The sequence below is a fragment of the Sapajus apella genome, unplaced genomic scaffold (assembly GCF_009761245.1).
Source record: "Sapajus apella isolate SASKATOON/1434 unplaced genomic scaffold, GSC_monkey_1.0 scaffold4, whole genome shotgun sequence".
In the NCBI taxonomy this organism is placed as follows: Eukaryota; Metazoa; Chordata; class Mammalia; order Primates; family Cebidae; genus Sapajus; species Sapajus apella.
In genome coordinates this window covers 7,756,848-7,783,304 of record NW_022436944.1, presented here as the reverse complement: position 1 = coordinate 7,783,304, position 26,457 = coordinate 7,756,848, and the positions used below count along the sequence as shown (strand labels likewise).

General features: G+C 38.0%; 1 protein-coding gene and 1 long non-coding RNA gene across 2 annotated transcripts in view; both read left to right on the top strand.

The window, feature by feature from the left end:
* PPM1L (protein phosphatase, Mg2+/Mn2+ dependent 1L) overlaps nt 1-26,457 on the top strand; it is a 310,771-nt gene that overhangs the window by 163,212 nt on the left and 121,102 nt on the right. The gene's annotated exons all lie outside the window — the stretch shown is intronic.
* Nucleotides 321-24,791, top strand: LOC116539141. The gene is made up of 3 exons (XR_004263927.1): nt 321-827; nt 16,020-16,024; nt 24,781-24,791. It is a non-coding gene; the product is annotated as an uncharacterized LOC116539141 (long non-coding RNA).

The window sequence follows — 26,457 nt, the reverse complement described above, 5'->3', positions numbered from 1 at the left end:
CCTTTTTAAACAGACGAATGGGCGACTTCCTGTGGCTCCAATCGCCAGCCAAAAGGGCACCCTGACCGGTTTATTTTGTATGGAGAACTGCTGCTCCGGGGCGCCAACAAAGCAGCTGTGTGGGGCAAAGCAGCGGGGCCGGCCGGCACAGCCGCTCTGGCCGAAACAGCCGCGCTGGCGACCATGGAGCTCCTCTGCCTGGGAATTTCCTAGTCTGTGGGCAATAAAAATGCGGCGTCCACTCACCCTCTGCGCTTTCACTGGGAGCTGCAATCCTGAGCTGTTCCTCAACGGCCATCTTGGATCCTCCCTCTCTGCTTTTTCTTAACATTATTATTATTATCGATTTTTTTAGGAAAGACCATGTGTTCTGATGCTTTAACATTTTTTATTCTTCTGTTGGTGCCTTTCTATTAGATTCTACAAATTGTTATTTCTATAGGATATCCATTTTAAAAAACAAAGTGAGGTGTCTAGATCAGTATGTATATTAGGTTATCTATTGCTGCATAACAACATACCCTAAAAATTAGCAGCTTAAAATAACAAACACTTGTATCATAATTGTGGTGGATTAAGACATCAGGCACAATATACTTGGGTGCTTCTGACTCAGAACTCTGAGGAGGTTATAGTCAGGATGGTGGCTGTGGCTGATGCTCATCTGAAGGCTTGACAGGGAGTGGATTCACTTTCAAGCTCAGTCATGTGGTTGCTGGCACAATTTAATTCTTTGTGGGATATGGGACTGAGAGCCTGAATTCCTTACTGTTTGTTGGTTTGGGGCCTCCCTAGGTTCCTTGCCACACAGGCTTCCAAAGGGAAGTGTTGCCTTCAGAACAGGCAAATGTGAGAGCAAGACAGAGTACTTAAGATGGAAGCCATAGTCTTTTTGTAACTCCAGAATAATCACTTTATCCATGCTCTGTTTGTTAGAGGCAAGTCACTTGGTCCAGCCCATATTCAAGGGAGCAATTACATAAATAGCAGGGGCCCATGTTATTGGGGACTATTTTAGGAGCTGCTTACCATTGTATGTGTTTTAGAAGCAGACCATGATGCATACTTACAGGCAGCAAAAGTAGAGTTCTCATGGAACATGGAAGGCATGGAATATGCAAGGCAGTAGAAATACAAGTTTGAGATAGTATCTTAGACTACAAGAGTAGAACAGTAGCAGGGCTTTGTAAAAATATAGATAGTGAGAAATAAATAGTTTCAGATGAAGATTAAAGAAGTTTCTTATCAATATTAATTTTGGTCTATGTACTTCCTGTTCATTGAAACTACCTAGCTTTTTGAAAGTAATTAAAACAAACCACATCCAAAACTAAGAATAGCTATGCAATTTATGTTCAGGAATTTATCATAACATTATTTTTAAAAACTTATCTGCATACATTTTTTTCTTTTTTTCTCAAGTTTATTTTTTATTTTCCATGTACTTCTTCATTTCTCTTGGCAGTATAGTGTTTTCCCCCTTGTGTATATAAGTGTCTTGCTTTTAATTGCTGAGATTTTATCATAAACTATCTTGCCAAATTTCTTTTTAAGTATTGTCACTATGTTTAATGAATACTAAGGTATGGCAGAGTTAAGGATAGTCAAAAAGGGATAGTGAAGTGTTCCTGGGCTAGCAACAGTGAGAAGCTATCACTACCCACGCATGTAAGGGCAAGAGGAAGGAGTCATGTCTCTGGAAACTAGCAGGAGCTGAACATATGAGGGACGGAATGCCCAGCTGGAGCAGGAATGCAGCCACTGCTTGTGTTCTGGCAGGGAAGAATCCAAGGAGATGAGTGGCCCAACTTTGCTTTCCTCCTAAAATCCTCTTACCTCTTGCTCCCCCTTGGCTGAACCTATGAGAATGCAGAAGGTAAGGGAGCCCAGTTAATGCAGGCCATGCAGATCAGCCTCTTGGGGCAGAGTGCAGCAGAGAAGAGATGGGGAGAGAATGATGCTGACCGGGCAAAAGGAGAATATTCGGCAAAGAAAGAAGTCTTTTTAATTCTTTGTATTTTCTGTGTTTGGATATTAGCCTGTTTGAATGTATCCACTGTGTAACTTTAAAAGTTTTGAGTTTTTGTTAGTCTTTCTACTGGAATGACTCCATAGTGGTTACAATCAAGTCTTTAAGAAACTTGGCTGTTGATTTTCTTTTTTAAGTAATAGACTACGTTTATATTGTGTTTTATTTATGGTCACAGGCATGGTGTAAGAGTTGTTTTTCCTGTGGAAGTTAAAATGGCCTACAAAGAAGGACTATGCATTCTTGTTACATTTGGAACTATAAAAAATAAATACAGTTTTGTTCACACAAACAAATAATTTTTGTTGGATATTTCTTTATCAGTTTCCTGGAGCCTTGTTTTTTTTGTTTTTTTTTTTTTTTTTCCCCGAGACGGAGTTTCTCTCTCGTTACCCAGGCTGGAGTGCAATGGCGCGATCTCGACTCACCGCAGCCTCCGCCTCCTGGGTTCAGGCAATTCTCCTGCCTCAGCCTCCTGAGTAGCTGGGATTACAGGCACGCGCCACCATGCCCAGCTGATTTTTTGTATTTTTAGTAGAGACGGGGTTTCACCATGTTGACCAGGATGGTCTCGATCTCTTGACCTTGTGATTCACCCGCCTCGGCCTCCCAAAGTGCTGGGATTACAGGCATGAGCCACCGCACCCGGCCCCTGGAGCCTTGTTTTATAAATACTCATAAACTTGGAGAAAAAGGTCTGCTTGGGAGAAACTGAGACTATATGTAGTCTACTTGTTACCACTTTCTTTTTTTTTTTTAAAGTATATCTTACATTTAGAAACAAATATTGTAACATAGAAGCAAAAATGACTGATGAAATTTTTTTCAGCAAATAATTACAAATATTTATGGAATCCTGTGCACTTAATGTGAACACACAGAGATAAACAGTGTAGGCATATGATGATTACCAAGACAGAGTCCTTGCTCTAAAACAGTTTACCGCCAAGTAGGGTATTTAAGTGCATAAACAACTGTAATGATGAGTAGTGTCCCATAAATACTCTCTTACAGTGACAGGCAATAGTATAGGAGTACAGAGAGTGATTTCTGAGAAGCTAGTGTTTGAGCTAAACCTTGAGTGGTGAATACAATTATGGTAGAGGAGAGGGGAATTCATTTTGGGCTCTGGGAATGGCATGAATAAGGCACAACTGAATAAAAATACAAATATCAAGGTGGGGGTGATAATTGTTCAAGACTAAACCTTGGTGAACAACATATACAAACAATGGCAAGAGTGAAGGGTGTTCAGAAATATGGTAGAAAATTAGGCTGCCAAGAGAGAACAGGCTAGATTGTCAAGGTCTTGAGTGCTTTGCCAATAATTTTATATTTTCTACGTAGACTTTAAAAACTTTTTTGTAAAGGGGATATAAATAATGGTATAAAGTAAGGTATCAGCCCAAGATGTAAGAGAATGGGTCGGGGAGACTTTTGGTGATAGTGTAGGAGGAATGAGGAGCAATTTGCATGAGGAGGAAGAGGATTTGCTTGAAGGCCATGGCATGGGAAGGAAATGGAGAATATAGGTATAAGACATCATAAGTGCTGATAATAGACATGGGGGTTTCTTGATTTCTGTTTGGAGTAATTGGTAGAAGGTGAAGCTGTTACCTAAGAGATAATAGAAAAGAAAGAGCTGGCTCTGGAAGGAAGTTAAGCTCAACTTTAGACGTATTAAGTTTGAGGTATTAGCATTGGTCTAACTAATGTATATGTCCATTTAGATCCATTGGAAATTTGTCTGAAGCTTAGGAGTTGCCTGGGTTCAGAGTAGAAATCTGGGAACATCAGCCTGAAGATAATTTTTAAAGCTGGTGAAAATAAGTGAGCCCTCTCTCAAGGAGGGAGTTCAGCATGAAAAAAGGGCCAAACAGAGAACTGCCTAAGGACAGGTTGGACAAAAGTCCATTTAAAAAGACTGAGAAGAAGAGATCGAAGGACTGAGAGGGAAAGCAGGGAACTGCAGTTGTCATAGAAGCCAAATTTTTAGAAGATTTTTAAAACAATGCGACATTAAGAACTATGTTTGTAGCACTTGTAAATTAGTCCTTTCTTTTTCCCCCAGGAGCCTTAAATTCTGCCCATGTGGGTGGGTTGAGGGAGTCTTCAGAGTTTGTAGAAGTAGCTCTGGGTTTCTGAAAAATGTGAAGGTGATGTACTGACCCATTTAATACCCCTTAATCCTGGGAGGAAGGAAGGGGCTGTGCCTGATGTATTTATTTCTTGTCATGATAGGTCTTGTCATGAATATTAAACCAGTTACTCTTTGAAGTCACAAGTGAAAGAAGGGCCTGGCTGTTCTGTTAAAACACTGAGCATGTAGGAAGAACAATAATGCTTACTATGATGACCTTTCAATCTGGAAATATATTCAGAGCTTGAAACTAACTTACTTACTTTCTTTTTTTTTTTGAGACAGGGTGTCACTCCTTACCCAGGCTGGAGTACGGTGGTGCAATCTCAGCTCACTGCAACTTCTGCCTCCCAAGTTCAAGTGATCCTCATGCCTCAGCCTCCACAGTATGTGGATTAAGGCACGTGCCACCACAACTGGCTAACTTTTGTATTTTTAATAGAGGGGGTTTTTCCATGTTGGCCAGCCTCAAGCGAACTTCTGGCCTCAAGTGATCAGCCCACCTTAACCACCCAAAGTGTTGGGATTACAGGTGTGAACTACCGTGCCCAGCCAGAGCCTGAAACTTTCAAGCTTTCAGTTTAATTCCATAGCCTTTTTTCTTCCATTTTAAACCCAGTTATTTCCTAAATCTAATTTATTTATTTTTGTGTATATGTCTTTAAAATGTTTCCTAACAATTACATTTGGTAAATAAGTTCTTATTGTTTCTTTTAGTTCTTGTGCTTTTGTTTATTGAGAGAAATTGAAATAAGTATTTTAAAATGTTGCACTTTGTTTGCAGGCTGTCACAGGTAATCAAGATGATATGAACCATGGTAAGCAATTTGTTTTGGAACTCTAAGATATTTCTTGAACTCAGGGATTCAGGAACTGAAATTTGAATTTACTTTACTGTATAAATTACTTTAACATTATAGTACTTTTATACCTCATTTGAAGATTAAAGAGCTAGACCAAACAAGATAAGTTAACATCCAGTTATCTGTAATGAGGAAAGAGTTAGTTTTCATGTGTGATGCTTTGGGTATCAGTGATATGCATAACTTTATAAATAACTAGGATTTTCATTGGTATTTTCCTCCCATAGCTGTACTATTTTGATATTAATAGTCTCATCTTTTTCATCTCTTAGGTTTGGTTATAAGTAAGAAATCTGAATAAAGGTTAATGTTGTTAAGTGTGTGTAGGGGTTCAGTCAGGGTGGTGGGAGAAATTATAAGAGAAAAATTATAGAGAAAAGGATGCAAACCATCTTGGAAGGCGGGGAGGTTTTTGCAAAAGCCTCTGGAAGGAATGAATTGAAGGTGGCAGTTCTTACCTAGAGGCAATTATGCAGTAGTAGGTACAAAGGAATGTGAGGGAGTTTATCTAAAGAGCTTGTTTACTCATGAGGTCCTAAGAATGACGTTTGAACATCCATGGGTGCATGACTGCTCTCTATTGGGGGGGGGTGGGGAGTGGGTGGTCAATAGTGTTATTACCCACAAAGGGTATTTGCTTTAGGCTTCAGAACCTGGTCTTTAATCATTCGTAGGACTGCTCTCTCTGGGGAAGGCAACCATGTTAATTATCTACAAGTGTGTTGACTCAAAGACTCTGTCATTAAATCTATATGGAATAAATGCCCGCAGCACCAGTTGGTGAGGGCTGTGGCTGCTGACTCTTTACAGCACCCTTCTCAGGGTCTGTAAGTGGCCTGGACCCCTAGCCTGCTCTTTCACTGGATTATCTGTGTCTGAGTGCATTTGTTCATCTGTTGCGGGGTCAGGATCTGTGGGCTGGACCCAACAAATGTGTTCTTGGTAGAAGTATATGTCACTGTCAGAGTAATGAGATTTAGGGTGAGGTTGTATGTTATATATCTCTGATGGAGATTTTGAAGGGTATCCAGGAAGGACACCAAACCTCAACCATAGCTGTCTAGCACTGCCGTAGGTTCTGCAGAGAGTTCTGAAGAGCAGACCTTCTTAGCAAATGCACATTCTTCCTTGTGCTGGGCTTTGTCCCCAGAGCCTTCCATGGAAGCTATAGGTCTCGTGGGTTGGCCTTAACCACTTGTGAGTGGGTATTGTCTTTATCCTTTGGCCTATGACTTAGACTAAAAGAAGGCTCCCTGGGCTCCTTTTACTAAGGGCTAATTTTTATCCTTGGATTCCTGCCATTCCTATGCAATGAGAAAAACAAACCCCAGGAGGAGAAAGAGAGAGTACACTAGCATTGCCTTCTAGCCCAGGAGCCAGGAGTCCTGCCAAGCAAGAGTCAGCCTTTTCACATATGTGAAGAGGCATTTCAAAGGAGGACCAGTAACTTCTAGTGATTCAAATAGAGGAATCCAAAAGGAGCACACAGAGTGGCCCCAAGAACTTTAACTGTCCCACTTCCTAACATGTGGACCATTTGGCATTGATTCCATACTAATGTCAATTCTTCTGCTTCTCAGAGTGATGGAGGAGGAGTCTTGAACCCTGAGAGTAGTTTGTATTTCTGCATTCAAGAGGGAAAACAGAGAAGCTGGTAGAAAAACCTTCTCAATTTGCGAGATTAATCCATGTTACATCAGAAGTAGTGAGAAAGGAGAGTTAGGATTTAGAAGGTTTGGGAAGACCTGAATAATGTGGAAAATGGTGTGTGCAAAGACATAAAATGTATGGTTTTGATGAGGTGAGAATCATACCTGAAAGCTGAATGGGAATTTAGAGATCATCTGAAGTATGTAATCTGCAAGTTCCATCCTCGGCCAAGAGAAAACCTTTCTGTGAGCTTTTCCTAAATCTGTGCTTCAGGTGAATTATTATTCCAGGGGGAATCTATTTGCCATCCCTGAGCAAATCCATGCCTCCCCACCTACTAAACATCAGGAAATAATCCTTTATATTTGTTGTTGCATTTACAAGTGGCTTCCACATATATTATCACATCTAACTCTGCCTGTTAATCACAGAGGAATAAATCATGGCATCCTCAAAGTAAAGCTTCTGACCAGGGTATGTTCTCTTCTTACAACCATGGATCTGCCTTCTGTTAACAGAATTCTGTATTGGGAGAGCAAACTCTTACAAGTAGGGATAAAGATACTAAGACATCTTCCTGTCTTTTACTAAGGTCTGAAATGCCACCAGTTCTAGAAATTGACTTATCTCGTTCCCTTGGGACCTTCTATTAGACTGTGAATATCCATGCAAAAGAGTTATGGGCTCAGATGGAAATGTGTCATGTAGATACTGATCATGAAATGGTAATTTTAGCAGATTGATTGATAGTTTTATGTATGTACTAATTCATTTGATGTTATTAAGAAATTGTGAAGTTTAGAGCATTGCTATAATTATTGTGAGGATTAAAATGCTGAAAAATAAATGATCCTTTCCCCAAAGATTTTACAGTGTAGCAGGATGCCCTCCAGTGAAGAAAGGGGGAGGTTTTGGAAACAGAATGGCTGTAGGAAGTGATGGAGACTGATGTAGATAGCCCTAAGCTTTCTTTTGTAAAAATTAGATTTGATAACTACTTTGAGATATTTATTTGGTGGCATTACATATTGTGATGGGGTAAGTTGAATATGAAACAGATTATCATGGGATAGATGAGATGTTTAATGGGATGGCGTGTGGGCAAAATCCATGAAGGTGGTATAGGAGTGTTTGGAAATAGATGAGGTATTCCTGGGGCCATGATTAAAAGGAAGAAGAACAGAGGCTCAAGTAATACTTCAAAGAATTCTAGGCCCCCTAACAGGGAGTAGAGTTGGATTAATGGGTTTTGAAGGAGATAATGCACAAAAAGTTAAATTATGAGGTCACAAAATAGATAAATTCTGTGTTCTGCATAACAAGCAGGAAATCTAGACCACCTTGGAGTAAACAGTGAACCCTGATGTCAGAGACCAAAGAAAACATGGTTCACTAATAGTTTTTAGTTTTGTTAGCATGAAACTACTTTTTAAAATTAACTTTATTGAGGTATAATTTATCTACAGTAACACCCATTTTAGGTACATTTCAGTGAGTTTCGATTCATGTATATAGCTGTATAAATACCACCACTATCAAGATCTAGACTTCATTACTCCAAAATGTTCATGTGCTCCTTCCTAGTCATTCTGTACCCTTATTCTTGGCCCCAGGCAATTACTGCCCTCTGTCACTGTAGATGTCACTCTGTAATTTCATATTAATGGAATTATATAATATGTACTCTTATATATGGTTTTTTGGGGGATTTAGCATATTTTTGAGACTCATCCATGTTGTTTTGTATATCAGTAGTTCATTCCTTTTCATTTCTGACTAGTATTCCATTGAATATACTACAATTTATGTATTCATTCAGCTATTGTTGGACATTTGAGTTGTTTCGTTTTTTGACTACCATTAATTTCTGGGTTTTGACTACCATTAATCAAAGATATGCATATCTTTGAGTACTCAAATATGTACATCTCAGTAGAAATATGTTTTCATTTTTCTTGGGTGAATATCTAGGAGTGAGATTGCTAGGTTGTATGTTAAGTATATATTTACCTTTATAACAAACTGACAAACTGTTTTCCAAAATGGTTGTACCATTTTTTTTTATTCCTACCAGTAGTGTATAAAAGTTCAAGTTCTTCCACATCTTTGCCAACACTTGGCATAGTCATTCTTTTTAATTTTAGCCATTCTAGTAGGCGTGTCATGGTATATTATTGTGTTTTATTTTTTATTTCCCAGATGACTACTAATATGCTTGGTGGCCATTTATACATGTATTTTTGTGAAGTGTGTCTGTTCACATCTTTAATTTTTCTTAGTATTGAGTTGAAGGCACTCTTATACAGCCTAGATACAATTTTTGACCACCAGAAATTATTAAAAATCTTGACATGATAGTGCTTTCAGTGCACTACTGAAATAAAAATAATGGTTTAGTTGCTAAACTGTGACACATCTGCTATGATATAACTCCTTTGAGGATAATAGAGAAATATAGATAAAAATATTCTTTTTGTCATCTTCAACTTGTATGATCTCAGATTTCAAAAAAGATGCCTGCCTACATATCTCTTCTTCCAGTACACTCTGCAACCTACTTTAAAAAATTTCTTTTAAGATAACTGCTAGATGAGTGCCAGTTTTATATCCCAATTTTTTTTCTGGCAACACTTTGAGAAACATATGTTTCTAACTTAAGTTACTGCTTTTTCTTCCATATGCTTCTTATTCCATTTCTAGGTATCAGAAAGGCGTTTGGGTTGAATACATGCATGATTAAGACCATGGACCTTATTGGTTGAGTCAGGCCCTCCAAATAGGAAAGAAAAGAGAACCTGATCACTACCAATTTAAAAGTAACTTAGAAACAAAACATCAAACTCTTTTTCTGCCAATGACTTTAATTTTTAAACTATGTAAACACTTGCTCATCAGCTATTTTGTGTGTGTGTGTGTGTGTATGCCATTTTGTGCATTGTTCTAAGCTAAATTTCCTGGGGAAGAAGACAGGTACTACTCTCAAGCGCTCAGAGAATAAGTGCAGAGAAGGAATTATGATTCTTGAATGCTTCTTATGCTATTTGCTTCTGGTCTTTCACAACTTTATGTAATTATCATCTGCCCTTATTGACTTAGAAGCTTATATGATAGTATTTGGTTCAATGACATTGAACCAGCATTCTGCAAATGAATTAGTCGGACAAATTTGGTTTCACAATTCTACTACTGCTCAAAGTTACTAAAGAAATCTCTCAATCTGCTGGCATTATAAGTGGCCTATTCTAGCCAGTTATGTAGATTCAAAACTTACTTTATTATAGAAACTACAGAGTGACAGGTTAGTGAAAGTGTTTCAACTTTTAGAAAGTGTTGACTTTCCAGACTTGCATTTCTGGCCTTAATTATCTGGAATATAACAAATCAGTGTACAGTAAGCAAAGTGATCTCTGGATGTCTAAAATAGATATATTTCATATCTCATATGGCTTAGGCACAGCAAAATTGCTCCAATATCACTCAGAGCTTATGTATCCTTATATTAGGCATGGTTTTCATAAGCCTGGTTATTTGTTTTCCATGTCCATAGCTATTAAAAGCCAAAAAGGTGGGAGTTGGGGGAGGTGGTGGTAAAGAGGGACTCTTACATGAAAAAACACTGATAACAGATTAAAGAAGAGAATCATATTTAAAAAAAAAATACATGATTTCAAAGGAAGGCCAATCTGGGACCGTTTAGTATATGTATGGCAAAGCCCAGTGGACCTTAAGGGCATCCCTGTGTTATAGGGTACAGCAACAATGTGATGGCCCTGAATTATAAAGAAGACTTTCAGTTATGATCAATATTCCTTTTGTTCTTTGCTTGTAATAAAACTCTAGATAAATTTTAAACCAAAATGATAAAACTATTATTATTATGTGTTAAGATTTAGGGCCTTGACCATCTGGAAAACTTTCCCCCGTTCCTTGCCCTAATGCCTTTGTGCCCTCCCTCTCCCCAGCTGCACATTCACACTTATCCACAAATCCTTCTCACTCACAGGACTCACCCACTAATATCTAGGAAAAACTGGTTTAGCTGTCCTTCCTTTGAGCTCCTTTTGTTTATACTGTCATGGCACCAACAACCCTATGTGGTAATTACCTATTTACTTGCCCATCTTTCCCACCAGACCGAAAGCTATTTGAGGGCAAGAACCTTGTCTTATTCACCATTATATAAGCCTAACACTTAGGCCAGTAGTCCCTTGCAGAGAGTTAAAAAATAATTCTTAAATAAAGGAATGGTTGAATGAATGTTGAATGAATCCAGAATAACATCTGAGGAACCAGGATTTGTCTGCATAGTACTTTGGAAAAACAGCATACTAAACCTTTGGAAAATTTGCACTCTAAAATCTGTTTGGAAATTTCTATTACAAACCATCACAGTGGATAAGAGTTTAGAGTAAGGTGTCTTTCAGTTAAATGTCTTTAAGTTGTGAAAAACAAAACTGAGTCTGATAAATGAAACTATGTATAAATATTCTAACATAATAAAGAAGTTATGGATTGTGTTTTTCCTTAAGAGTTCTTATTTGATATAGAAATATCCATAGAAAATTGAAAAACTGAATATGCTATATTTCTATAATTTAAAAAGATATTTTTGAAAATGATTTGGCTGACAGAGAACCATCAGAAGCATGTTGTTTCATGGATCTAGTAACTAATAAAATACCCTGGCCTGGAATAATTTAAATCCAGAAAAGGGAAAAAGCTCATTACTGACAAGTTTGCTAATGATTAAAAAATTAGATGGCAGTAAATAACATTAAGCAATAGCATTAAAGTTCAAAATGCCATGTTCAAGTTATTATATTAGGAAGTACAATGATACATACAAATGAAGAGGAGACCAGGTTTAAAGTACTGTACCAGGAATAAGACAGAGATTAAAGAGAAGGGTTATTAGACACTGGGGTGGTTAATGAAAAAGCTTGTGAAATCTCCTCAGACTAGGATAATGGCTTTGAAATTATTTTTATATGAATGAGCAAAAATCATAATCATTAATATTATTTAGTTCTAGAATAAATTGGCGAAGCCCACTAAATACATGAAGAGGTGGATTAGACAGGTATTTTAAGGGTCTTTGATTCAGGAGCCTGACTGCTCTACAAGCCTTTTCTGAGAGATTGTTTTTCCTTCTGCCTTTTTCTCTCCATCTGGCCTCTGGGACAACTATGTTCTTCTACTTTTTCATGTATCTGAGATCATAGTCGGGCTACTTAAGAACTAGGCTTTCTTCCAAAAAACTATATGTGATTGTGGCCATTTTGACAGTGTTGTCTTAAATATAAAAAGGCACACTTAAAAACTTTTCTTAATAACCAGTGGGCATGATAGGCATGCGTGGGTGTCATCCTCATGCCGCTTTACAGTACCTGGTGGGCTCATGGATGGAAAAAGGCTCTTGGCGCAAGACGTCTGTTGAAAATATTGCATTACTGATTATATATACAAAAGCTAAGAAAGCTTAATAGTTTTTTTAGACTGAAGAAAAATATCCTCCTTTCAGAAAAAGCTATATCAAAACAACATATACCTGCTTTTTTCTGTTTTGCATTGGGAAGTTAATAAGCAAGTAGGTGTGTGAATTGCTCTATGAAACCTGAGCTCAGTAAAACATTTTGTTTTATTTTTATTACTTAAATCAGTTTTTGAACCCTTCTTGCTGGTGAGGTATCTGATGTAATACATTATTGGGGCTCCTTCCCCAACTTTCTTTCCCCAGTGCCCTTGCCCCCACAACACTGTATTGCCCTGGACCACCCAAGGCTTTAAATGGGTCCTGGGCACATGGGCAGACGTCTGGTCCTAAGCCATCACTATGGTCACCATGGCTCCTTCTGTCTACTTTGCCAAGTCTGAAATGGCACTTCACTCCTTGGGGGTGGGGAGCTCTCAAAAGTGCCTTCCCACAGCTCTCGTCTCTGCAGGCAGACTCCATAGTGTCAGCCAAGGGCAGGATGCTCTGAAGCCAGCCAGTGCCCACACCAGTTTGTGGCCACCCTGCTCAGAAGTCTGCCACCTCTGGGAGCTCTGTGGCAATAAGGGATAGGCCTCCAAGAATCGAGGGACCAACTGCACTCCCAGCCAGCTCCTTCCCCTCCCCAGGCTCCCAGTACCTCAACCCTGGAAGGGCCTTTCTTGGCCTTTTCTTTCACAGTGGGGTTTAATGACCCAACTGGAAGTTCTAAATGGATAAAACCTAAAGACTGCCAAAGCCTGTTTACTTTTCCTACGCAGAAGGACTTCTTTTTTAGGAATGCAGTATATGGTCTCCGATCTCCCAAGAATATTTCTTTGAGGAAGCTGAAACCCAGCAACTGCATTTATATGCATTTAGTTCCTCTCTCTCTCTCTCTCTCTCTCTCTCTCTCTCTCCCCCCCCCCCCGCCCTCCGTCTCTCTTCTTCTCTCTGTCTCTCGCTGGGTTCCCCTGGCAGCTAAGAAGATATAGTAACTAGAAGGCCTACATTATAAGATGGCCACACTGTGAGACAGCAGCACGGTAGTGAATATCTCACCATTTTCTTGTATTTTTATTCAGTTCTTTTAGGTATCAGAAATTTACAACACCCTTTTCTCTTAATTTCCATCTTTGCCAAAGACATAGAAATCTGATCAGATTTCACCAGTCAAAACTCATTGAAATTCCTGAAATTTAAGTTAGGCAATTCCTGCTTTTCACTGTAGTATGTTCCTGTAAAGAATAACAGAAAACAGAGCAAAAAATTGGTATTTAATCTTCCCTCCTGCATAACTGTAGAGCCTGCAGTTACCCTATCACTAGATGACACTTCAGCATTACGGCCAGCTGTGGGGACTGGCCAATCAGCAGGCTGAATATTAGGGTGGTGAAGACACAGCTAGTGAGTGATATGAGACTTTTTATGTTGTCCGGGGTGATTTTTGTATATGACAAAATGACTATTAATAAGGTTTAATTTTGATTTTAAAAACTGGCATTTACTTTTTTAAAACTGCAAGTTGAAAAGCCTGGTTCTTCTTGAGGCTTTTCAGTCCAGCTTCCAACTCTAGTTTCTTCTTTTTTAAGTATAAGTCTGACAGAGAGTAGTAATAATTTTAAAGGGCCTTTGAATAACGTTTGGTCTCATTTACAAAATTGATTAAACATCTAAACTGTCCTTATTAATTTAATATATGCATTTCTTTTTAAAAACTTAAATTGTGTTATTTAAAATGTCACTAGATAGTAAATAATAATTTCACATCTTAATAAATCAAATCTATAAATACAATGATCCTCAAATCTTCTCACATGTTCCAAATATATAAAATACCAAAATAGATAGATTTCTGAAGAAGAATTATTTTATTCTTAAAAATATTTATATACTTACACTTAACTTTCTAAACTTCTGAGGCATAAAAGACACAACCGCATTCGAGGAAGGCAGTTAAAAATTCAGTTAACTAAATTTACTTATGAAGAGGGATTTCAGTTGGTATAAGACCTAGAGTTGTAGAGAGCCAGGGCACTTCTTCTCATCACCAATTAGGGAAACCACCAAATATCAAGTAATTCAGGGCTATTTCTCAGTATATAGAGGTTACTAATGACCAGAAATTCCCATCTGGATGCTGGTTAGATTCCTGCTGGCCAGATTCCAGGAGATCTGGATGGTGCTAGTAGAACCCATTTTATAGTTGTTTTCTCAGATTATTTCAAAACAGGCATTGAGTCTTATTTTTAAATGAAACTACTCTACTTTTTAGGATCTCACTATAGATATCATAGTAAAGCTTGATCATGAGACTTTGGGCAGCTCCTGTTTAAGCCAGTAAGGAAATTGGAATGAGTCACATGCTGTAGAAACCAGTTCATCTAATTCTTGCCTTATTTCCATTTGAAGGTACTTTTTGAATTAATATTTTATTGTTCTGAAGAGCTTCATAAAAACCATATGTGTTATTTCCTGATCCTTAAGAAAGGGCTTTAGAAGTCGTTCTAGTCACTCAAGATAACTTAGAAAATATGGCCTTATTTTAGCAAGCTTTAGGCCATCGAATGGCATATGCAACTGGTTTCTTAAATGGGCTCAACCCATGGCAACACTTGGGAAATAGCTTTATTCTTTGCACCACTGCTCTCAAATCACATCAAAGAATATTGAAATGGTGTCCAGAATATTAAAAGTCCAGAATATTAAATTAACCATAAGAAAATATCAGTTTCGTCTTCAGTCATCCCTTGCTTTTAAATGAGCAGTGAGGCTGGGTTGGAAGTTCAGACAGTGTATGATGCTACTGCATTTGATATGCCCCAAGAATGATTCTCTGCTCAGCAAAATAGTATTTTCAGCAAAGCATGTGGGGGTGCATTTGAAGCTTTAAGAGTAATAAAGGCCCAGGACAATCCTCTTCTTGGGCTCTGGGACCCTTGATACCTTCTCAAGATGTTTTTTATTTTTCTTCTCTGGGGAAGCAGATGGAATTAACTTCTGTCTATTATCTGCTATTTTTAGGCAAGTGAAACCATCATCTGCATGCCCCCTTTTGAGAAGATGAGCTAATTTAGCAAAAACAAACAAACAAAAACAGGTGTAACAAATGTCCTGTTAAGAATCTGTTTACATCAGAAATTATATTCACTTGTTTCTGTTTGTTATAGAAAAGAGGTAAAATGATGAAAGAGGGTACGATTGGATGTTGCCATTGAGCCACAATCTCTACTCCAGGGAAATAATTATCCTTTCTGGAACCATCAATCAGTTGCTCCCACAGAGCTTGGCTATGGGCTGTGAGCAAAACCCAGCTATACCAGCTTGAAGCCTAGACATTTTGGATACATCGAAGAATCCTATCTTTTGGAGAGGGTCGGAAGCAGTGTGGTTAATAGCTAAATATTGTATTGGACAGGGACATTAAAAACCTTTAGCTGTTCTCTGTCTCTTTTTCTGAAACTTCCAGAATCAAAAGATCTAGCCAAGAAAGGAAGCCATTCCTAATTTTGGCAGGTTCTGTAATAAGAAGAAAGAATCAAATCTAGCTAGCTGAATCTAGCCTAATAATCAATGGGAAAACTTCCAAATGTGGAAGTCAGTACTTACCTACCATTGTTCTCTAAGACAATATAAAATAGTTTAATAAGCCATCCAGCCTAGGTGTTACAAAAATACAGCATCCTTAGCATAGTTGGTGCCTGAAAAACATTTGCTGTTTCAAAGCTTGATAGAGATACTGGCATATGCCCTCCTGAAGCTAAATGTAATATACAGTACCTGATGCCTGTCAAAGAGAAAGTCTAGAGTAAAGGGAGCACTTGTATAATAGGGTATTCTTCTCCATATAGGACAGAGATAGGTCAGTTACAGTGTTTTCGAAAAGTGAACCTGAAATTACAAAGTAAATTCTGACTTATATCTAATGATAGGAAATAATTTCCTTTCTGGTATGTTGTCCTTTTGTCAGCTCTTTATTGACATAAAACCTCATTATAAACATGCTAGAGGTTTACTTCTGCCTAGCTTAGCAAAAATATGTAAAACGACTCTTCCATTTGTTTTATATTCCCTTTCAGAATAAACTGCATGTAACCAAACAAATTCAAATTGTAAAAAGCAGAAAATCAAGAAGCTATTCCTAATCATTGAAATCAGCTTCTAGAATTATAAATATGGAAACTGCCTGTTATTATCAAACAAGAAATGGTCATGACCCTTTATAACAGCCACTGCTCTACAACTCTGATTTACCAATCACTAAAACCCCTATTTGTAAGTGTCACATTTACATGCGCAGAATTGAACTTCTCATTCAAATTTCTACTGCCAGTGAGTTTTGGAAATGGGAATCATGAGTTTTTGAGAGGTTTTTTATTTATTTAGCATGGTATGTTACAGAGTAAATAGATGGAAATGAAATGTAGTTTTACTTGATGTTAGCCATTTAGGTGATCAAAACATCAATTCAATTGAGTTTGGTATATTGTTCTAATGTGATTGCTATTAACAAAATTTCTAGTCTTGGATTTTTGCACTAGTTGTAAAGTGTTTAGTGAGTCTTTGTGTTTCCAGGAGGCCGTTTGCTGTAAACTAACCCGCCATTACTGGAAGTAGAATACCAACTCTTAATTTGTTATCTCAACAAATCATAATAAGGATGAAAATAACTCTGTCATATGTTTTGAGAAGGCCTTATGGTTTATACCTATTATCTCATGTGTAAGAGATACATGAAAGCCTCAGTTGAAATCAGTGGTATAAGTAAGACGTATTTTGGAGGAGGAAAATGAAGTCTATTAAAGAGTAAGTGACTGGTCCAGATTTGAAGAATTAGTTAGGGATAGGGCCAGAGAAAGAACAGAAACCTCTTCTTTCTAGTTCTCCTTATTGCACTCTTATAGGGTGCTGATACTCTTTAAAGGATCTTCTTGAGAGAGTTGATGGTGGTGGATGATTACCCATTGTAGCTGTAATACAAGCTAATCTCACAGCCACAAATCTCTGGATTCAGAATTCTAATACCAAGGAATACTATTGATAGAAGGAGTAGAGGCAGCATTGAGGGTAGCCAAATGAGAGAGGTGGATCTTGTATCTAGGAACTTTGAGACTGGGGTCCTCGCAGAGGGTCTCCTTCAGCCACCTATATAAATACAGCCAAAAAGTCTAGTCATATACCTACCTGCCCATATACCTACCTGCCCCTTTGTCCCTTTCCCCTGGTTTCTTTTTCTCTGTGGATTCATAATGCAATTCATTTGAAACCCTTTCTTTCTGGAGGACTTTAGCAGCACCCTCTCTTAATGATTTCTCAGCCTTAATAGGTTGTCCCATTAAGGGACTACATTCTAAAATTCTAATCAAGCATCAAAAATATTTTGATACTTGATTAGAATTTTAGAATGTAGGAACTGCAGTTTACAGACTCTGTATCTAGGTACTTGTTTGAATATGACTACAGTGAGAAGACTGCCGTGTTTGATATGAAGGCTAATAAATAGTAAACCTGGAACCAGAACCCCTAATTCAGATCTCTTTCCACTGTATGATTGCTCTTTTGCTTCATTTTGATAAGGCAGTCTGTACATCAAGAGTTTAAGCTTTTTGAAGCCAAGGACTTCTTAGAACCTCCCCCCTTAATGGCTACCCCATGCTGAATATGTTCCAGGGTAACAAAAGTTCACATTGAATTGACTTTGGAGCAAAAGAATTCTGCTAGCTGTGCTGACTATGGCTCCTTCTGATTAAGTAGGGGGATATTTGTCTCAATGTGAGAAATTTCTTTTCTTGGCTCTGCTATGAATATGCTATGCCAGTGGTGGCTGTGGGTGGTGGGTACAAAGTCAAGGTACTAAGCCACAGGACTGCATTCTGACCCAGAATAGATGGTCATTTTGACAGCATTCTTCTGAGCTCTCCTGACTTGCTTGGGTTATTGGATATGTAGAACATGCATTGATAAAGGAACTTCTTTAAGAGGCAAGGCAGTTGGGCTTGTTTCATTTCAAGTATATTCCAAGGAGCTTGTTTAGTCCTGTAAAAAAATATTGATACTCAATGCCTCACAGCATGTATTATTTCTGTTTTGCAGATGAATCAAGAAAGTCAGAGTAGTTAGATTTTCTACCTAAGGCAAATGTGTTAATACTGTGCAAATAGATGCTCTTAAAGGCAATGGGATAGGAGGCCTTTTTCTGCACCTTCACCTTTGCCAGATGTATGTACAAGGAACATCCCATGACCAAAGATAGAAAACCCTAACCTGTGTTACTTTAATACACCAATATCAACAAAGGCTCAGAATCAAAGTTGGGCTATGTTATCTTTTCTAACCAGAAGCTCTTTCAAGAAAGTATAGCTGGAAAAGCAAAGTAATTTCCAGTAGTGTCTTTGAAGTTGTCTGGTGTGATATGATGGATGTTTAAAACATGCTGTGGATATTTTTAAAATAGGGAGCAATCATAAAATGATAACATAGAGGAACTTTTGAACAACATTTAAGGTCTAAAAAAACCCCTATGTAATATTTTTAATTCCTTTACTTTATAGCTGTGTCTGTAGTCTGATGCTGATGAATTTTCTTTTTAAACTAGAGGTTTATACTCATTGGTAGTGAAACTGTTACATATTAAGTGATTTTCATACCACGAAAAACTTACCAGTTTCATGAGATCTATCATTTCCCTGTGTGTGTGTGTGTGTGTGTGTGTGTGTGTGCACATACATGCATGTTAGTGGTCAACATGTCTATAAGAAAAGCTATTTGCCTCTGTTCCTCCAGTAGCTGATCAAATGAAACTTGTCACTAATGGCTACTTTTAAGCAGTGACTATATAAATTTATCATACTAATTATTCTGTTTTTGGTCCGGCAGTTGCTATGTGGTTTTAGTGGCTTTGTTTAGTATTAGGGCTTTTAGATGAGCAATAATAGCAAGAGAAGAGTATCTAACACATAGTGTATAGTAAGTACCCAGTAAATGTGTACTGAATGAATTAATTAAATAGAGAATGAATGACTCCAGCTCATACCACAAAGTCTGGACTAAACCAGTTAGTGACCTATTTTACAATGTTAGAGGTAAATGACATTGGAAGTCACTTAATGTAGTTTCCTGTTGGGAGATAACAAACAAATTAGATCTGTTTGCTCTAGAAAATATTTTAAAGGAGGGATTTAGGGTACTGGAAAGGATACCAGATTTATAGTTAGATGATCTGGGTTCCATAGGCAGCTAAATTCTTGCTTTTTTATATGATCTTGGTATGTTCCTTAGTTTTTCCCTTCTAAAGTAAGGATAAAATGAGATAATGGATATAAAATTGTGGGGTTCAAGTATTTAATCTGCCTAGCACCCTTATTCACTTCAAATAACAGACTACACACCCATCCTGACCACAGGGCCTATGGCCTGGTACCTCACCTCATCTCAACACAGTGATTGTCTCAGGAGGTGGGAACATGATTGATACAGGGCCAACTAGAGTCTTCCTGAGGGATTCTTCAGTGCCAACCTGGCAAGCCTTTTTCCCTAGTATGACATTGCTGTAAGGATCAGCATTTGGAGCTACTGGTAGCCAATTGTTAGCTTCCAACTCCCCCTGTTAGAGAGAATAATGATAACATACAAAAATTATCAGTGCTATGTTTGCATGTTTATGTACTCTCCAAAGTTTGTGTTGAAACTTAATTCCCCAGGCACAGTATTATGCACTTCCTTTAGGAAGTGATTAAGTCATGAGGCCAGAGCCCTCAAGAATGGTAGTAGTGACTTTATAAAAGGGCTGAGGGAACTAGCTAGGTCTTCTTGTCCTTCTTTCTTCCTATCATGTAACGATACCTAGATAGTACCATCTATGAGAACAGGCCTTCACCAGAGACTAAAGTTGCCAATACCTTGATCTTAGACCTCCCAGCTTCCAGAGCTGTGAGAAAATAAATTTGCTTTATAAAATGCTTACTCTCTACTATTTTGTTATAGCAGCACAAATTGATGAAGACAAGCAGATCTAAGGCAGAGATGCAAGGCAGATGGGGTCTAAGTTTCTGATTTAGTTTTCTTTGAGGCAAACCTAACTTCTATGTTTACAGCAGTTTTTTGTTTTGTTTTTAACCTCAAAATTCCCTTTTAGGGGTTAAGGTAGCTTGTCAGGTTTCTATGATTTGCTGACTGAAAGAGTTTCAACTCATCTAGTAACCAGTGAATTGAAAAAAACAAGATTCATGGGGTCTAATCAGAAAGCATCTTTATTTTGTTTCCTATTTTCCAATTAGAGTGTTTTCAGTAGAGGAAGCTCCTCCCTACCCCAAAATGAAAACTTGGATGGTCCTATGATTTTTCTGTTAATTTTAAATAATATACTTTACAACAGTGACTTTTGGTAGAGTAGAATGGCCAATTCCATGAGGTAATCAAAACTTCAAAGTTGATTTGAGTTAAATCTTCTCCCAGTTTCCCCTCCCCAGTTAAGACTTTTGACAAAAACTCTGTCTACCTTAAGTTTCCACTTGACAGTTCCTGATCCTGCCAGGATCTAAGCTGGAAAAGGAAGGAAAAGAAGGAGAGGAAAAGGGATGGGGCAGGAAAGTGCTTACTTGGCTGATAGTGACACATGGCTTCATGCTTCAGTGTCTGGTAAATGTTTAAAGCTGGCTCTTTCTTTTGGTCACTGTGAGTTTCTGCCATGCCTACCTTCTTCATTTTATTTACTTGTAGTGCAGTCAGTGGATTTTCCCCATATCCTGGTTTTCAGCAATCTGTTCTCTAAATGCTCCGTTGTGAGATACTTTCACTGCTCCAGACAGTCCTCTGGCAGGATCTAAGCAACTTCAGGCCAGCTCTCTCCCTCTTGTGGCTCGCATCTGTCCACAGGGAACACTCCCAGACAAGCACTGGGAGTGCAGGCCAGTCTAGCACAGTCCCCACCACCTTCCACCTCTCTTGCAGCTCCTGCTCTTCTAGCTTTTTCATGCAGAAGCCACACATATATCCCCTCCTAACTCCAGGGGCACATGCCAGGCTTCCTGAACAGCCCTTTTGGAGCCCCTCTCTCCTGACTCACCCACATCACCATCACTCATCCCTCTGTGTTACATGAGAAAGTGGGACACTGCTCCCAAGAAACCTTCCTCAGAAACTCCCTTAACTTCCGTACTTTAGACTCTTTCATTTTGAATGTAGGTTAGGGCTTTTTAGAACCACAGAACAAGTCGCAAAACGTTTCTTTTACAAATGTGCACATGGGCCTGGAACTTCAAAGTGGAATTTCATGACCATATCTTGGTATCTGTGTTGAAATTTCTAATTATCAGTCCTTTTAAAAAAAGTGTTTTGTAAACCGTGAAGTGCAACACAAATGTAGGGAATTAACTCCCTTTGCCCTGAAGAAGTAAAATGACTGAATGAGACAAAAGAGAGAATAAAATGTGGTTGTACATCTTGAAGAAGTAAACATTTGCAAGAGATTTATGTGGGCTAGTCAGGGTGACTTTGTTTTGTGTCTAGTTAATTCATAGTTTATTACTAATATACAGCTTCCAATTTGTGCTGCTTGTAATCAAATTCAGGTTCGGCTGCTCCCCACCTAAAAAACCCAATAAATGATAGGTGAGATGTGGTGCAAGGAAGGCAGTTTTATTCAAATACCAACAGTTGAGGAAATGACCAGGCTGGAGCCTCAGAGGAACCATCTCAAATTTTTAGGCAGTGAAGGGGTTTAAGAAGGAAGCTTGGTGTGGGATACACGTGGAAGTGTCGCATGCTGCAGGTCTGCATGTCACTTTCTGATGGCCGTCTTCTCCAGTTACTGTACACCTGTAGTGTGAGCTGGTGCCATTTTGGTTGTGGCTGGGTTGTAGATTCACTGCCTTGAGGTAATCGCCAAGTGGGGGAGAATTTTATATCTAAATCTTCATGCCTGGTCATTTAAAGATTAGCCCTTGAATTTCTAAACAAGAATATGGTTAGATAAGTGCAGACTGCCAGGGAGTGGGAAAGGGAGGGAAACAGAGAATTTCAAGGTACATTTTAAGACTACAGTTCTAGACAGGGGAAAAAAGGTTTTAAAATGCATTTCTAAGCTGAGAGGTTCTGTTACATGGCCCTCTAACTAAATGGATAAATGACAATAATTAAGACAGTAGGAGACAAACATTTGAAATAAATAAGAGTTGCTCAGGCAGCCAGTATTTCTCTGCCTTTTGGTTTAGGCAGCCTGAAGTTCGTACAGACACATACCACGTCCACATACTCACTGTAAGCTTTTGTGGTTATGGTATTTTGCCTATGTCCACAAGCTGATTGACCATCCTGTACCATACCTAAAGAAACACTTTCTTCACCCAAGGGTTGGAGAAATTGCCAGAGAACAGGAGAGATCTAATGGGAAGCTGCACCCATCACTTGGAATCCACAAGTCCTCATTTATCCATTTAATATCATTCAGTAATTATTTACTGAATACCTACTATTTTTCCAAGGCATTATGCTAGCCAGTAGGTCTATAGTGGCGAAATAGACAGAGTTTGCAATATAATGGGGGAAACAAGACATCACACATTTATATGCCCAATTATAAATTGTGCTAAGTGGCAAGAAGAAAAAGAAAAAGATGGGAGAAGAGCAGGGATCTTCTAATTTGGTTTGGTATGTGTGGGGAAGGCATTCTTGGCAGGGGTGACATAAGGGGTGGGTCTCACTATTTGTCCATGTTTTCAGTTCACATAGGTTCCCAATTAAAATTAAATACCAGTAGTCAGTATCTAAATATCCATACATTAGGACATAGTATTTTCTAGGGTTATGATGCAAGCATATTCTTCCAAAACGTTTTCTTCTTCAGATGGTGCTTGATACTTTTCTCAAGTAGAGCTAAGAATTTGTTTAAAAAAGACTACTTTGAAAAACATCACTATTTATTGGAATAGAAATTTGTGTATAATACTTTCTCTAAGTAGTCAATTCTGCCTTCTCAGAGCTTCTTTTTATGCCAAACTTGAAGAACTCTTGCAGAGGAGTCATTCTTTTGTTTTTTGATCTCATTCTTTATGGTCAGTTCTTCCACTTATTTATTTTATTTCAAAGCAGGGATCCGAGGGAACTGAAGGGGGTCAGAAGGAGGAGTGACAAAAACCTTTTTGGCTGTGTATGTTTTCTCAAAAAAAAATTTACTTAAGGTTTTCTTCAAGAAAGTGAATATGGTTTTGAGCTGTTATGAAGACAGCAATTTGACTTGACTGAAATAGGATGGGTTGAAAAAAGCCTGTGTTTCCACTGTGATATAACATCTGCTTAAAGTATGGGCTACAGGGAATGCTTGACACCTCTTCAAGCTATCAGGAGTTTTATTTTGTTAAAAATTATTTCCCCAATGCTGCATAACACAGGAGAAATAGTGCTGGACAGTACATTAAGAAACTTTGATTCTGACTTCTAGTTTGTCACCTATAGTCTTACTTGAATAAGTTGTTTAGTTGCGGTATGCCTCAGTTTCCTTAGCTACAAGGTAAGGGTGGTGATAATACCTGTCTTACCGCTTCCCAGAATTGTTGGGGAAATACATGAAGTAATCTTATAGTATTAAGACTCCTTTAAATGATCAAAATCTTCACATTTCATAAATGATTATTGTTGCAGTTTGTCTGTTTTTGAGTGTAATTTTCATGGCTGATCTTAGTCTACCAACCCATTTTCCCCAAGTTTATCCTTAGACTAAGATTCATGGCCTCTTACCTGTGTGTCTGGCTGGGTAAATGTTTTATGACATGGCTGCCACTAATATAGGTATTCCAGGGTGTTGTGTACATTAGAAAAACGTGTCTTTTGAAATAGAAGAGAACTGAATTTGAGTTTCAGCCTCATCATTCACTGCTAAATGACATGGGAGAATTCAGTCTTTTTGTGCTTCAATTTTCTTATCTGTGAAATGGCTGTGAGAATTAAATGCTAAACACTGTGAAAATGCTCAACACATTGCTGGATGTTATGGTAGGCTTTTAATACATGGCAATTCTCTTTCCCTTTAAAATAAGCAGAATGGAACCCAGTACTTGCAACACAGGTTATTTTCTTTATAAAAAGATCCATGAAGGAAGTACGATTAACACAAACTCAGTTTCTATTCATATTTTGCTATCGTTGAGAAAGTGAGGCACATCTGTACTTGTTTTCTAATAAAATCATAATTTATTAGATACAATTGCTTTGTATTATATGCCATTTTTAGAGAACTGTTTGCTGTTTGTTGACAGAAATAGCACAGAAAGCAATTTATTGCTTTTATTGTATTATAATTTGAAATGCTATAATTTGAGTGAATGATTTTTTTTTGTTGTTATTTACTTAGGACTTATACCTACCTATTTCTAGAATAGTTGTTGAATTGATCACAAAATTAAGCCCAATAGAAAACAAGGCAGTTAAAAATGAAATTGAAACAAAAATAACATAAGCATATAGGTATATTCAGACACCTGATGATAGGTGGTATAAAATAACTCTAATGGAAGAACAAGAGCTCTTTTTGTTTGTTGCATTTCTTGTTGTTCCATCATTTTTCATTATCCCTCTTTAAGCATCCCCCATGTCCCTCTCTTCCTTGCCTCCTCATTATTTGGAAGAATGGGAGACATGGGAGCTTGGGAAGTTGGTGGGTAATGAGCCACAGCTGACCAAGAATTTGCAGCATGCAAATAGAAAGCATACATTCTTTTTGTTGCCTTGACTTTTTTTTTTTTTAATTCACAGCTTCAGATATTGCACCTGCAAATATATTGTCTCTTGCCTGGGGTATAACCTTTCTTCCTATCTTTATTTGAAATGTTTCTCAGCCAGGAATGGTGGAATGAGTGACTCAGACAATCTGATTAAATGAAAAAGGATTTTGATACATAGCTTTCTATTTGTGAGTTTAAAATGACTGAATTTATCTTTAATAAAAGTGCCTCTTGAGAAATGTGTTTAATGGAGGTTTATGCTGGTATGGATATTTCAACCTAATAGTGTAATTACCATATGCCATTAATCCTATTTCTACAGGGAATTTGTCCGCTTTTTTCTTTCAAAGCTAGAGGGTAACAAGAACAAATGTTTTCAACTTTAGTGCATTATTCATGTTAGATGTAAGTTGACAAGTTGAAGATATGAAAATAAGAAATCTGGATGATCAATTTTTTTAAAAGTAGAAACCATTAAGCTGTGTTCAAAAAGAATGCTTCATGGCATCCCCCTCCTGTGCTATTAGTGTAAAACAACTTCTTGCTGAATCTTTTATTTTTAGCTTTTGATTTTCTGTGCTCCCCACCCCAAATACTTTTTTGGCAGGCTTCCTGCTGTGACCAAAGTCAAATAAGTGGAAATGAGAGAAGGTTAACATTCAAGTGGTAAATTTAAGAGATGATTACACATTCAGTGTTTGCTTGTGTATTCTTCTGAGACAAAGAGGTGGTGTGATCTGTTTTTTCTCTTCCCTTCTTTTCATTATTTCCATCCAACATTATGTTGTTATGAAAGCATTATATATTCATTGTGAAAATCTTTAAAAAATACAGAAAACTTAGAGAAGAAAAAAAAATGCCTCATGTAACTCCTTCACTCCAAAAGAACAACTACTGCTAGAGGTTCTGTAGTGATATACATCCTTATTTTATGTGTATATGGATTCATACTATAGGACAGCTTGGTGAACTTTTTTTTTTTCCAGTTACCAGTATACTATAAATATTTGATGTCATTGGCCAGGTACAGTGGCTCATGCCTGTAATCCCAGCACTTTGGGAGACCGAGGTAGGCAGATCACTTGAGCCTAAGAGTTTGAGACCTGTTGGGCAACCTGGTGCAACCCTGTCTCCACAAAAAGTACAAAAATTAGCCGGTTGTGGTGGTGCATGCCTGTAGTCCCAGCTACTTGGGAGGCCGAGGCAGGAGGACCACTTGAACCCAGGAGGTGGGGGTTGCAGTGAACTGAGATCATGCCATCACACTCCAGCCTGGGCAACAGAGTGACACTGTCTCAAAAAAAAAATCACATTAATAAATCATGTTTTAATGGCTGTGTGATATTTTCCCTACTATATAAATGTATCTAGATATGGACAAAACTTAGTTATGTGAAAACAAAAGCCTTTAAGCTTAAAACCCTGAAGGTAAGTCACAAATCATATAATGCTGGCATGAGTGAAGACCTGTGTGTTACTCACCAAAGGCTGAGCTGCTTGGGACCATCCAGAGAGCTTGCAGAACCAAATATGTTGTCTTAAGGGACTGCTTAACTCCTTTTGATTATTAATAATAACTCCTCCTGTTA